This window comes from Mirounga angustirostris, unplaced genomic scaffold (genome assembly GCF_029215605.1).
Source record: "Mirounga angustirostris isolate CCGP_5_RB_7025 unplaced genomic scaffold, mMirAng1.0.hap1 SCAF_6, whole genome shotgun sequence".
Classification (NCBI taxonomy): Eukaryota; Metazoa; Chordata; class Mammalia; order Carnivora; family Phocidae; genus Mirounga; species Mirounga angustirostris.
The window spans coordinates 152,234,527-152,250,231 of record NW_026991714.1 but is presented as its reverse complement, the minus strand read 5'-3'; positions in this window follow the sequence as shown (position 1 = coordinate 152,250,231).

Below are 15,705 nucleotides of genomic sequence, written 5' to 3'. Positions count from 1 at the left end.
ATCCCCTTTAGCCGATGAAAGTCCTTTTAGAGCTTCCCTTCTCTTACTTCCCCCAACCCCAAAGCATATCATCAGTTGCTCCTCACAGTCTGGGGAGGGGGCAGCAGCTCCTTCTGCCCACGGGTCCTGTCCCCTAGCTTTCATAAAAGAACTCTTTCTCAGCCATTAGCTCTGAACCCCAACAACAACTCTACTCCAAAAGCTACATCAAGCCCCACACATACTCTCCCACCCCTGACTGGACAGGCCAGTGCGTCCTGCAGCTGGAGGCAAGGATCATTTTAGGGGTGAGCCCTCTGCAGGTCCAAACTGGGGAGAGGCCTCGGCCTGCAGGGCAGAAGTCTGCACTGTTTTCAAGTGGGGGGGGGCGGGGAAGCACAGAGCACTAGCCGGTAGTGGGAGGACGAGCCCCTTCTGCCACAGAATCAGAGGATCCCAGGACCCCTGGGGACCCCATCCTCATCTCAGGTCCTTTTGCTTCCCCTGCCGAGGCTGAGCTCTGCTCAGGTGAAGCCTCCTCTGCCCCCGCTGTGGGGGTGGGGGCTCTAGCTGCTGCCAAGGGGCCTCCCTCCGGAACATCCACTGCCCCGAGTGCTGTCCCCCCGCCCTCCTTGTCATTATGAGCCCCACGTTCCTCCAGCGCCACGGGCTGCCCCTTTAACCAGCCACGAGGGCAGCTCCCCACTGCTGCTCAAAGTTCTCAGAAGTGACCTTGGGCCAGGCCAGGCTCCCGCCCCACCAGAGGCCGGTCCTCACTACCTGCTCCCAAATCTCACCCGGGGCTGCCTTCAGAGGCCAGCCCAGAGGGACCCACCCTGACCCCGAGACTACTGTGCAGGAGGTTTCTTAGGGACCCTCTGAGCAGGACCCTCTGGGGGAGGGGAGCAGTGGGGGAGGGGAGCAGTGGGGGCGGGGAGCGAGCCAGGCTTCCTTGGGTCCCCACAAAGACCTCAGCCCACCCCCAGGGAGCTCTGCCACTGGGATGCCCTCCAGAGATGCACCTGGGCTGGAGGCTCCAGGCTGACACCCCGGAAAGGGGCATGACCTTGGGCCTGCTGACGGCAGCCCCCCGCAGCTGGGGGCATAAACCTTTCCGCCAGAACAGGAGCTGAGCACAGCAGGGCATCTTCTACGAAGGAGGGCCCTATGTGTCACCCTCACAAGCAGACGCTGTGGAGGACGGACAGAGGGCCCTAGGAATGGCGCTTGGCATGAACTGAGATGAGCCAGCCAAGCGGGGACACGTGGTCACCCTAGTTACAGAGACCTCACCCCGGGACTTAGAACAAAAACACTCAATTGAAGCAACCACACTCACTGCTCAGAGCCATTCCTCAGCATCTATCATCGTCCTCCAGCTTCCATGGTTCCTGAGATGCTGAGGGTGCCATCCCCATTCGCCAAAGGAGAGACAAGGGTCAAAGGGTCATGCCCAAATTCATGGACAGCCAGCACCCAGGATGTGTCTGCCACGTGTGTCCCCCCGTCCCTGTGCACACGGCCGGCAGCCTGACCTCCTCTCCGGGGCTGGTGATCCAGGTTTACTGAGGGTTCGAGGGTCTTTGTTTTTTCCTTTGTTTTTTGTTTTTTAAGATTTTATTTATTTATTTGACAGAGAGAAACACAGCGAGAGAGGGAACACCAGCAGGGGGAGCGGGAGAGGGAGAAGCAGGCTTCCCGCTGGGCAGGGAGCCCAATGTGGGGCGTGATCCCAGGACCCTGGGATCATGACCGGAGCCAAAGGCAAACGCTTAATGACTGAGCCCCCCAGGGGTCCCTCGAGGGTCTTTGTTAATGCAAAGCCGACCAGGGCCCCCCAAGCATAATTTTTTTTATTTTTTAAATTGTGGTAAAACACACAGAACATAAAAGTTACCATTTTAGCCATTTTCTAAGTGCACAGTTCAGCGGCATGAAATCCATCACCCTGGGGTGCAAGCGTCACCACCGTCTGTCTCCAGGACGGTCTCATCTTCCCAACGGAAACTCTGTCCCTGTGAAACACGAGCTCCCCTCACGCCCTGGACACCACCGTCCACTTCCTGTCTATATGCGCAGTTTCAGATACTTGGTGCGAGTGGAATCCTGCCGCGCTTGTTCCGTGACCGGCTGAGCTCCGCAGGGTCCTGGGTGCACCTGCTGCCCTTGTCAGCACTCGCCACCTTCTAACATTAAATAATGTCCCCCTGCAGGTGGGCATGGGGGTTAAAAACAGAAAGCAGTCCTCAGCCTCTGAGGGAGCCCCGAGGCCAGCCGTGGATGGGAGAGGCTGGTCTGTGGGCAGGGCTGCGGGTCAGGTCCGCGACCCTCGGGGAGGAGTCTCCTCCTGTCTCTCGAGCCGCCCTGTCCTCCGGGCCACTCCGCGATCAGCTTCCATACTAATAAAAGCAAATGGAGTTTTAGACTGCTCCTAATGAAATTATGGGACTTCTGATGTTCGCTTGAAGGAAACATTAATTCTGAAATATGGCGCTAATCTGTGGCTACCCTTTCAAGGGGAATGGCATCACTCCAGGGACCTTGCTGGGCTGGCCCTGCCCGAGGACCATGCTGACGGGCAGGGCAGGGGAGCTGGCGCTGGGCTCTCTCGGGCCGGCCCCCCTGCCCGCTGCCAGAGCCTCAGGAGCTCCTGCAAAGGAGCTGCCCGGCTGCAGGGGGTCCCTCTGAAGTGCAAGGAGCGCCCGCACCCTGCCTGCCTGCCTACCTGGAACCCAGCCACAAGAAGACAAGCCCCAGCTCCACCACCATCCTGCGAACATCCTAGGGAGGCAGGGGAGGGCCCATTCCCAGGGACACAGGAGGCTGTGGGGTCATCGACCCCAGGGACACCTGCACCTTGCGGCCCAGGGCATCCTGTCTGCATGCCACTGGTCAGCACGTTACATGCTTCTGGCTCATCCCCCTAACACATTTTAGGGACCCCCACACGGGCTGCCCTCACTCCACTGCGCAGGCCCCAGTAGCCCCTTAGGGCTCAGTGCCTGCAACAGCGACTGAAGAGTGAGCTGGCCCTGGCCCACCGACCCCTGCCCGCACCCTCAGCCGCTTCCTGCTGCTGGCTCCCCAGCTCTCCCACAAGGACCCTCACCCAACAACACCTCCTGATGCCGCTCTTGGGGACCAGGCACCACACCACTGCCCCCTCCACCCTGGACCCCAGAGCCCCTGTTCTGTCCATGCTGCTGTTGTCTCGGTGGGGACCACCCCCACCCTGCCCCCAGCCCCCTCCTGCCTCCCTCACAGCTTCTTAGGCCGGCACCTCCTTCCCTCCAGCGCACAGCTAGCTGTCCTTCTGGGCCCCAACTCACTGCCAGCACACTGCCACCCTGTGAGTGACTGCTGGGGGCCTCCCCCACACCCTCCCTGCCAGCCCCACGTACAGAAGAGCAAACTGAGGCAAAGCAGTGTCGGTGACCACCAGGGCGGCACAGGAAGGACTAGCCTGAGCACGTCCACATTCACAGATGGGGCTGGGGTGGGAGCTGCCTCGGCCAGCAGGGATGGGGGCAAGTCTCCCAGAGCACACATTCCAGAAACAGTACTTCCTGCCTTCTCTTTCAATCAGAGGGATGGGGTTCCTCTGTCACTCCTGGGGCCTTGCTGTGGCCCAATGCCCAGACATAGGGGTGGGGGGAGGCCAGGGTCACAGCCCCACTGGGGCCATCCCCACCGTGCCCCAAGGAAGCCTCATGTCCAGGGTCCAGCAGGGCCACCTCCCTCCACCCCCTCCCCAAGTGCTGGCCCCTCCTGCTGTCCCACCCCCACCTGGGGAGACCCCGGGGCTCTCTGTGCTCCCCCAGCCAGGGAGAAACCCACTGGGGGGGACAGTTGTCTCCTCTCCTTCTCCCAGTCCACCTTCCTCACCCACCTCCCCCTGCCCCCCAAACCAGGCTCCTTCCCCCCAACCCCATCCCCCCTCCTGTGGGGGTGGGGGTGGACAGAGAGCCCAGGGGAATGGGGAGGCCTCCCTTCCCAGCGCAGGATTCCCCAAGAGGCAGCCACTAAAGGCAGACTCCTGCTGGGATGGGGAGAGGGAGATCCAAGGAGAGCGGACACAGAGGATTAACATCACAGAAAGGCCAGCCGAGCTGATATGCAAATATCTTGAACTCTGACATCCCTCCAGGCTCACATCAACTAAAACCCGATGGAAGCCAAGTATCCCCAATTGCCCCCTGCCAGCCAGTCCTTGCAAATCTTCTGAGCCAGGCCTGTGACTTTTATAAAGCTCTAAAGTCTCATTTCTAAGTAAGTCCACACTAAAAGGCAGCACGTTTTAGAAAGCAAGCTTCAAGAATGAAGCCCCCGTTGCTCGGGCGGGAGCCTTCGGAGCTGGGGAGGGGAGGCTGGGACTCGACCTGGACGGGGTTCCTGGGGCAGGGATGCCTCATCCTCACCTGGGCTTCCGGAAACAATGAGTAAAGGTTAGAGGGCGTTTTTAGCAGGAACCGGACCTTTATATTAATGTTCACTATGAGTTCCTTTCTCCATGTTCTGCGACCCAGATGTCACTGAGAGCCGGAGAGCTGACTGACATGCCAACTCCCCAGGCCACGACCGAGGCGGGTGCTGTTACAATTCACCCAGGTGTGCCAGGAAAGCTCCAGGTGGGATTGCCTTGCCCCTTCTCCAGCCTGAGGACAGAGATCCAAGGGCTGTGAGAAAGCACAAATTTCAACTGGCTGAACATCTGGTGCCTTTTTCACAATTTCTACTTCGATCTATGTTTGGAATCCATTATTCACATGTTTGCACAGGTAGCCAGACATGTTCCCTGCAAAACCGTCAATGAGCAGGTTGCTCCATCGCTGTGTCCACGCTGGTGCATAAAAGAAAAGGATGTCCCACCACACTGGGCTCAGCAGGCAGTCCACGCACCTGCTGCCTTCTCCACGGCGTCTGCTCAACACCCTAACACACAACAGTTAGGTCACTGGGGTTCATGGAGAAACTGGTAGCATCACGATCCCTTTCCCTACAGAATCATCTTCTGGGTCGAGGGTCTCAGCCATAAGCACTAAAAGAAATCAGTCCCCACCTTTTATCTGCTAATAAAAGAAAGATTCTGTTGGCTCACAGTGCTTCGTGCTTGGAGAAGAAACCTCCATGGAATCTGACTGGGTCCAGCCAACACAGACGATTTGGAGTGGACAGGAATGTGGGGGGCTGGGACCCTCAGCCTGGGGAGGGGCAGCCTGGTGACATCAGCAGGAGCCGTGGTCCCCAGGAGGGCAGGCCCAGATGCCCTGCAGGCCTCCCTCAGTTGGGAGCCTCCAGTGGGGTGGATGGGACCAGCTAGCCACTGATCTTGGCCACGTCTAAGGAGTGGGGACTGGGTTACCCATTGTGGCCCGCTGTGCCTATGGCTCCTCATAGGATCCCATCACGGAGAACAGTCACTCCAGAGTGGGGACCGAACTACACATGCTCCCAGCAACACTCTGCAAGCCCCGGTGCAGGCACCTCGGGGTCTCTCCTGCACAGCACACTGGGCCACACACACTCAGCTGAGCGCTGCAGACTTTGGGCCGGAGCTCCTGCCCCAACTCCCATCTGGACCCAGATGCTGGCCTTCTGCGAGACATCCCAGGGTTGTTGACAGGAGCACAAACAAGACACAATGGAAATGGGCTTGTATCTTCCCATGCACACTCACGTGAGCTCACACACACATGCACTCCCACGCACACCCCCCACACCAGCCTCTCCTCCCAGACTCTGCCTGGGACCCCTGCACCAGCCACTGTCCCCACAGCTCAGCGCAGCAGAGATCCCACCTCTCCCTCCCCGCGCCCTGGCCCCACTCAATGCACCCCTGCAGCCAGGGCAGAGTCTCCCTCTGCCCCTGGAACCGGGGTGGCTTTGCAGCCGCAGAGTAAAGCTCAGGGCACCAGCTCTGCACTGCACACGCCCGCTTCCTTCCTTGGACACCATGCCACTGTGAGGTCAGGCACAGGCTGGCCGGGGAGGGGGGCATGAGAGGCCCCTCCCAGCCCACATATCCCATGTACGAGAGACCCCCTACACCCCAGCTGGTAGCAGACCCACGAGGGCGCAGACAGGCCAGAGAGAGAACGTGAAGGGACAGAGTGCTGTTACTGTGGCCACAGACAGTTGGTACAGGGGGTGACAAAACACTGTCCTATTTACACGAAAGCATAATTAATACCAGGCACTCCCAGAAACACGTGCATCTAATCAAACCGCCAGGCTGCACAGGCAGGCATTGGCCTGGCTCCCCCACTCTGGAAAACAGAATCCTGCTGTGATAATCAGGTAAGGGCCACCTGTCCGGGCACAGCTTTGAAACAGAACTGGTGAAATCCGATCAGGGTTGGTGGATCATATTGGTATCAACATGGTGTGTTATTAAACTGCATGATGCCCCTTATGATAGGGAACTGGGTGAGGGTACCGGCATTTCTCCGTGTTATTTCTCACAATTGCATGTGAGCCTACAATTACCTTGAGTTTTCTCAAAGTCCCACTCGCCAGGAACAGGCTGGAGCAGCCCAAACAGCACGCAGAGGCCGGGCAGTTCCTTTGGGAAGCCACACCCTGGGGAAGCAGAGATACAGAAAGAGAGCGCACATCTGGACCTACTGGGGGTTCTGGGGGTGGCAGGAGGGGGCAGCCTGAAGGCAAGGATCAGGAGGGCTGCCCGGGTTTGGTAGTAGGGAAGAAAGAGAAAAAAGGTTTCCCCCCAGGATGCCCAGTATCTCCCCCTGGCTCCAGAGTGAATTCCCCCAAAACTGCAGAGTCATATGGAAATAAACCAAACTTAAAACTTTGATAGGTCATTTGAGTTTGGGAACAAGTCTACTTTGCCAGAATGATTCTTCCCTCTTTAATTAAAATCCTTTATTAACTGCCAAGCCAATACTGTTCCCCAAGACAGACAAGATAATGAGCCCACATCCATTGGCCCCAGTGGGATGCAGTCCAAGCAGGCTGGGGGTGCTCAAGAGAGGGGGCCAGGCCCCCACAGACACACCTCCCTGGGGCTGTAAGCATGGCCCAAAACCAGGCACAAAATGTGGATGTGTCTGAGGATCCCTGTGGGAGCCAGGGGGCACAGCGTCCTCCAGCCCAGAACTTTGCAAAGTCACCTTTTCCTCCATGGTGCCCACATTGCTGGCCAGTAAAAGACAGTGTGCATGCCCGATGGAGGAGGCCATCTGGAAGCACAGGTCTGTGTCAGCTGAGCAAGAGCACTGAATACGGCAGGTTTGGGATGCCAGCAGAAGCTGGGCCTCTGCCCCAGGAGCCCTGCATGTAACCCCAGACAGGGAGCTAGGTCAGAGACAAGGTCAGAAATGCCCAGACCGGCCACCCATCCCCAACACAGGGTGCCATGGGAACTGTCCACATGCTTGGTTCGGCCCTGAGGGATGCCCCTAACCCCATTTTTTTCACTTCATTTGAAATACTCCAAACACAGACGAGAATAGAGACCCACATAACAAAAGCCATGTATCTACCATCAGCCTTTAAGTCTAAAATAAATACCCGTGAGTCCACATTGGCATACACAAGTGACTGGATAAATAGACACATGGGAAGAAAAGAAAAATCTCCCAAAATCTCCATGTAGAAGAACTCCAAGCAGTGTATTAGATACTCCCCCAGAAGATGGCCCTGCAGTGTGGGTTGTGCATCATGACTTCCTTCCAAAGAAGCAGTCAGTATGGACAGGGGTACAAATCAGTATCTCGACAGTGGAGACAATCATGACCTCAGCCAGGTGATCAAGGTGAAGGTCAGCCGTGATAAGTCATATAGACAGCAAGGACACTTACTACGATGAGAGGAGAAGCGCACTTTACCTTTGTGACTCCCTCCCCCAAAACTACTGTCCCAATCTAATCATGACAACACCCTCAGACAAATCCCAACAGAGCGACATCTTCCAAAATACCTGACCAGAGCCTTCAGACTGCCAAGGTGATCAAAAACAAGCTATAAGTAGATCTAAGGAGGTCTGGAAGAAGGGACTTCGCCTCTGAGCAGGATAAACATAATAGCCAGTCACATAAGATTTTAGTTGGAACTTGTGGGCTCACGGCCTACTAGTGGGAAAAGCATATTTGTAGAGTGCTTCCGAGCCGCCCGCAGGAATCCAGGAGCGGGGCAGGAGAGGGCGGCAGTGGGAAAGAGAGGCATGCTGGGAACTGTAGCTGTGTCACCTCCGCTGTCACAGAGGTTCACATTCGATGGAGACATTAATGAGAAATATGTCTAAAAGACAGAAGCACGGGGCGCCTGGGTGGCTCAGTCCTTAAGCATCTGCCTTCGGCTCGGGTCATGATCCCAGGTACCTGGGATCGAGCCCCGCATCAGGCTCCCTGCTCCACGGGAAGCCTTCTTCTCCCTCTTCCACTACCCCTGCTTGTGCTCCTGCTCTCACTCTCTCTCTCTCTCTGTCAAATAAATAAAAATCTTGAAAAAAATAAAAGAAAGTGGGAGAGACTTGGGTAAATCTTCAACCTGGATGCTCAGGAAATCGAAGTAAAGACTAGCAGCAACTCTCTGAACAGAAAAGCGACCACTTTCTGGAAGGTAGAACATGCGGAGAAGTGAATCCAAGTTGATATTCGGGAGGATAGATGGCGAGGGAAGGGGCCTCCGTCGGCCGCTTCTGGCAAGTGATAGAGCCGAGGAGCACAAAATCAGAACTTTTAAAAGTCTGCTCCACTGAGGGACGTCATTCCAGTGGCTAAGCGGGGGGTGGAACCCTCGCGGGACAGTGTGGTCTCAGGACCCTTGGGGTCACAGAAAGACCGGGGATGCCTGAGTGTGGCAGAGCTCCCAGGTAACGGAGCAGGGAAGCCGGCTGCAGAGACGGAGCCCAGGCGCGGGCTCTCAGCTCGGGGTTGTCATAAACCATGATCCACGGCACAGTTGGGCCACTGCTCATCCAGCAGGGACCCAACAAGCGGCAGATACGGGGAGACTCCTCTTCCTCCCCCGGGATGAGTGGCGTGGGAGCTCACCGCAGGGATCTGCTGGGTTTGGAGACTCCACCCGGGGTCGAGCACCAGAGAGAGAAACGCTCGGTCACAGGCCGGGTGAGCACGGAGTGCGGCCGGAGACCAGGGAGACGGGAGTGACTGACTGCTTTTCTCTGGGGGTTCACTGAGGAGTAGGGCCCCGAGTTCTCGGCTCCTCCAGGGCGGAGATTGGGAGGCCGCCATTTTCACTCTCGGCCTCCAAAGCTATATGGAAAGCTGGCAGGGAACAAAAGCTCTGGAGAGCACACCCGAGCAGATTACTTAGCCCAGACCGGGCAAGGGCGGGGCAATTCCACCTCCGGCAAAGACATTTGGGAACCACGGCAACAGACCCCTCCCCCAGAAGATCAGCGAGAACAGCCAGCCAAGACCAAGTTTACCGATCAATGAGAATGGCAGAACTCCAGCGCTAGGGGAATAATGCATATAGAATCCATGGCTCTCTTACCATGATTCTTTGGTAGTTCAAAGTTAATTTTTTAAATTTTCTTTATTTTTTTAAAATTTTTCTTTTTTGCTTTTCCAACCAACATCTTATCTTCTCAATTCTTTATTTTTTTATCTTTTTAATTTTCATTTTTAGAATCATATTCTATCCCTTCATTGTAGTTAACCTTATTGTGTGTGTGTGTGTGTGTATAAGTTTTTCTCTCTTTAAAATTTTGGGATACAGTTTCTTCTAACAGACCAAAATATACCCTAAATCTCTAGTGTATGGCTTTGTTCTAGTCTCCTGCCTGGTCATATTCTTCCCCCCCCTTTTTTAAAAATTCTTCTTCTTTTTTCAACCAAATTCTTATCAATCCCTTTTATAAAATCTTTTATAGTTTTCATCTTTACATTCATATTCCATCCCTTCATTATATTTACCCTTATTTTTGTACATATATGTTTTTTGTTCTGTAAAATTTTGGGAGGCAGTTTCTTCTAACCAAAATATGCCCAAAATCTAGTGTGTGGCTCTGATCTATTCACCAGCCTGATCATATTCTTTTTTTTTTTTTCTTTCCCTTTCTTTTCCCCCCAGTTTTGGGTTTCTTTGATTTGTTTAGTGTATATTTTTCTGGGGTCATTGTTACCCTGTTAGCATTTTGTTCTCTCATTCATCTGTTCTCCTCTGGACAAAATGACAAGACAGAAAAACTCACCTCAAAAAAAAAAAAAAAAAAAAGAACAAGAGGCAGTACCAACTGCCAGGGACGAAATCAATACGGACCTCAGTAAAATGTCAGAACTAGAGTTCAGAATGACGATTATAAAGATACTAGCTGGGCTTGGAAAAAGCATGGAAGATACTAGAGAATCCCCTTCTGGAGAAATAAAAGAACTAAAATCTAACCAAGTTGAAATCAAAAAGGCTATTAATAAGGTACAATCAAAAATGGGAGCACTGACTGCTAGGATAAATGAAGCAGAAGAGAGAATTAGTGATATAGAAGACCAAATGATGGAGAATAAAGAAGCTGAGAAAAAGAGAGAGAAACAACTACTGGATCACGGGCAGAATTCGAGAGATAACTGATACCGTAGGATGAAAGAATATTAGAATAATTGGGATCCCAGAAGAAGAAAGAGAGAGAGGGGCAGAAGGTATATTGGAGCAAATTATAGCAGAGAACTTCCCTAATTTGGGGAAGGAAACAGGCATCAAGATCCAGGAGGCACAGAGAACCCCCTCAAAATCAATAAAAATAGGTCAACACCTCGACATCTAAGAGCAAAACTTACAAGTCTCAGAGACAAAGAGAAAATCCTGAAAGCAGCTTTGAACAAGAGGTCTGTCACCTACAACAGTAAAAACATTAGACTGGCAGCAGACCTATCCACAGAGACCTAGCAGGCCAGAAAGGACTGGCATGATATATTCAGAGCACTAAACGAGAAAAATATGCAGCCAAGAATACTATATCCAGCTAGGCTGTCACTGAAAATAGAAGGAGAGATAAAAAGCTTCCAGGACAAACAAAAACTAAAGGAATTTGCAAACACGAAACCAGCCCTACAAGAAATATTGAAAGGGGTTCTCTAAGCAAAGAGAGAGCCTAAAAGTAACACAGACCAGAAAGGAACAAAGACAACATACAGTAACAGTCACCTTACAGGCAATACAATGGTACTAAATTGCTATCTTTCAATAGTTACCCTGAATGTAAATGCGCTAAATGCCCCAATCAAAAGACACAGGGTATCAGATTGGATAAAAAAACAAGACCCATCGATATTCTGTCTGCAAGAGACTCATTTTAGACCCAAAGACACCCCCAGATTGAAAGTGAGGGGGTGGAAAACCACTTACCATGCTAATGGACACCAAAAGAAAGCTGGGGTGGCAATCCTTATATCAGACAAATTAGATTTTAAACCAAAGACTGTAATAAGAGATGAGGAAGGACACTACTTAAAGGGTCTATCCAACAAGAAGATCTAACAAATGTAAATATCTATGCCCCTAACATGAAAGCAGCCAATTATATAAGGCAATTAATAACAAAAGCAAAGAAACACATTGACAACAATACAGTAATAGTGGGGGACTTTAACACCCCCCTCACTGAAATGGACAGATCGTCTAAGCAAAAGATCAACAAGGAAATAAAGACTTTAAATGACACACTGAACCAAATGGACTTCACAGATATATTCAGAACATTCCATCCCAAAGAAACAGAATACACATTCTTCTCTAGTGCCCATGGAACATTCCCCAGAACTGATCACATCCTAGGTCACAAATCAGGTCTCAACGGGTACCAAAAGATTGGGATCATTCCCTGCCTATTTTCAGACCAGAATGCTTTGAAACTAGAACTCAATCACAAGAGGAAAGTCAGAAAGAACCCAAATACATGGAGGCTAAAGAGCATCCTACTAAAGAATGAGTGGGTCAACCAGGAAATGAAAGAAGAATTTAAAAAATTCATGGAGGGGCGCCTGGGTGGCTCAGTCGTTAAGCGTCTGCCTTCGGCTCAGGTCATGATCCCAGGGTCCTGGGATTGAGTCCCACATCAGGCTCCCTGCTCCGCGGGAGGCCTGCTTCTCCCTCTCCCACTCCCCCGCTGTGTTCCCTCTCTCGCTGTGTCTCTCTCTGTCAAATAAATAAATAAAATCTTTTTAAAAAAATTTCATGGAAATAAATGAAAATGAAAACACAACTGTTCAAAATCTTTGGGATGTAGCAAAGGCGGTCCTAAGAGGAAAGTATATAGCAATACAAGCCTTTCTCAAGAAACAAGAAAGGTCTCAAGTACACAACCTAACCCTACACCTAAAGAAGCTGGAGAAAGAACAGCAAATAAAGCCAAACCCAGCAGGAGAAGAGAAATAATAAAGATCAGAGCAGAAAGCAATGAAATGGAAACCAAAAGAACAGTAGAACAGATCAACGAAACTAGGAGTTGGTTCTTTGAAAGAATTAATAAGATTGATAAACCCCTGGCCAGACTTATCAAAAAGAAAAGAGAAATGACCCAAATCAACAAAATCATGAATGAAAGAGGAGAGATCACAACCTACACCAAAGAAATACAAACAATTATAAGAACATATTATGAGCAACTCTATGCCAGCAAATTACATAACCTGGAAGAAATGGATGCATTCCTAGAAACCTATAAACTACCAAAACTGAACCAGGAAGAAATAGAAAACCTGAACACACCCATAACCAGTAAGGAAATTGAAGCAGTAATCAAAAATCTCCCAACAAGAGCCCAGGGCCAGATGGCTTCCCAGGGGAATTCTACCAAACATTTAAAGAAGAATTAATACCTATTCTTCCGAAACTGTTCCAAAAAATAGAAATGGAAGGAAAACTTCCAAACTCATTTTACATGGTCAGCATTACCTTGATCCCAAAACCAGACAAAGACCCCATCAAAAAGGAGAATTACAGACCAATAGCACTGATGAACATGGATGCAAAAATTCTCACCAAAATACTAGCCAATTGGATCCAACAGTACATTAAAAGGATTATTCACCATAACCAAGTGGGATTTATTCCTGGGCTGCAAGGTTGGTTCAACATCCACAAATCAATCAATGTGATACAATACATTAATAAGAGAAAGAACAAGAATCATACGATCCTCTCAGTAAATGCAGAAAAAGCATTTGACAAAGTACAGCATCCTTTCTTGATCAAAACTCTTCAGAGTATAGGGATAGAGGGTACATACCTCAATATCACAAAAGCCATCTAGGAAAAACCCACAGTGAATATCATTCTCAATGGGGAAAAACTGAGAGCTTTCCCCCTAAGGTCAGGAACGTGGCAGGGATGTCCACTATCACCACTGCTGTTCAACATAGTATTAGAAGTCCTAATCACAGCAATCAGACAAAAAAAGAAATAAAAGGTGTCCAAAATGGCAAAGAAGAAGTCAAACTCTCACTCTTTGCAGATGATATGATACTTTATGTGGAAAACCCCAAAGACTCCACCCCAAAACTGCTAGAACTCATACAGGAATTCAGTAAAGTGGCAGGATATAAAATCAATGCACAGAAATCAGTGGCATTCCTATACACCAACAACAAGACAGAAGAAAGAGAAATTAAGGAGTCGCTCCCACTTACAATTGCACCCAAAACCATAAGATACCTAGGAATATTTTAACCAAAGAGGCAAAGGATCTGTACTCAGAAAACTATAAACTGCTCATGAAAGAAACTGAGGAAGACACAAAGAAATGGAAAAATGTTCAATTCTCATGGATTGGAAGAACAAATATTGTGAAAATGTCTATGCTGCCTAGAGCAATCTACACATTTAATGCAATCCCTATCAAAATACCATCAATTTTTTTCAAAGAAATGGAATAAATAATCCTAAAATTTGTATGGAACCAGAAAAGACCCTGAATAGCCAGAGGAACATTGAAAAAGAAAAGCAAAGCTGGCAGCATCACAATTCCGGACTTCAAGCTCTATTACAAAGCTGTCATCATCAAGACGGTATGGTACTGGCACAAAAACAGACACAGAGATCAACGGAACAGAATAGAGAGCCCAGAAATGGACCCTCAACTCTATGGTCAACTCATCTTCGACAAAGCAGGAAAGAATGTCCAATGGAAAAAAGACAGTCTCTTCAACATGTGGTGTTGGGAAAATTGGACAGCCACATGCAGAAGAATGAAACTGGACCATTTCCTTACACCACACACAAAAATAGACTCCAAATGGATGAAAGACCTAAATGTGAGACAGGAATCCATCAAAATCCTTGAGGAGAACACAGGCAGCAACCTCTTCAACCTCAGCCGCAGCATCTTCTTCCTAGACACATCGCCAAAGGCAAGGGAAGCAAGGGCAAAAATGAACTATTGGGACTTCATCAAGATGAAAAGCTTTTGCACAGCAAAGGAAACAGTCAACAAAACCAGAAGACAACCAGCAGAATGGGAGAAGATATTTGCAAATGACATCAGATAAAGGGCTAGTATCCAAAATCTACAAAGAACTTATCAAACTCAACACCCAAAGAACAAAGAATCCGATCAAGAAATGGGCAGAAGACATGAACAGACATTTCTGCAAAGAAGACACAAATGGCCAACAGATACATGAAAAATTGTTCAACAACACTCAGCATCGGGGAAATACAAATCAAAACCTCAATGAGATACCATCTCACACAAGTCAGAATGGCTAAAATTGACAAATCAGGAAAGGACAGATGTTGGTGTGGATGTGGAGAAAGGGGAACCCTCCTACACTGTTGGTGGGAATGCAAGGTAGAGCAGCCACTCTGGAAAACAGTATGGAGGTTCCTCAAAAAGTTGAAAATAGAGCTACCCTACAACCCCACAATTGCACTACTGGGCATTTACCCCAAAGATACAAATGTAGGGATCCGAAGGGGTACATGCACCCCAATATTTATAGCAGCAATGTCCACAATAGCCAAACTATGGAAAGAACCAAGATGTCCACCGACAGATGAATGGATAAAGAAGATGTGGTATATATATACAATGGAATATTATGCAGCCATCAAAAAACACGAAATCTTGCCATTTGCAATGACGTGGATGGAAATAGAGGGTATTATGCTAAGTGAAATACATCAATCAGAGAACGACAAGTATTATATGATCTCCCTGATATGAAGAATTTGAGAAACAAGACAGAGGATCATAGGGGAACGGAGGAAAAAGATGAAACCAGAGAGGGAGACAAACCATAAGAGACTTAATCTCAGGAAACAAACTGAGGGTTGCTGGAGTGGGGGGTGGGGTGGGAGGGATGGGGCGGCTGGGTGATAGACATTGGGGAGGGTATGTGCTATGGTGAGCGCTGTGACTTGTGTAAGACTGCTGAATCACAGACCTGTACCTCTGAAACAAATAATACATTATATGTTAAAAAAAAGAAGAAGAAGAAGATAGCAGGAAGGCAGAAATGAAGGGGGGAAATCGGAGGGGGAGACGAACCATGAGAGATGGTGGACTCTGAAAAACAAACTGAGGGTTCTGGGGGGGAGGGGGGTGGGAGGCTGGGTTAGCCTGGTGATGGGTATTAAGGAGGGCACGTTCTGCATGAAGCACTGGGTGTTATACGCAAACAATGGATCATGGAACACTTCATCTAAAACTAATGATGTGATGTATGGTGACTAACATAACATAATAAAATAAAATTAATTTTAAAAAAAGAAGAAGAAAAAAACAAGCCAGTCTGAAAGGCTGTC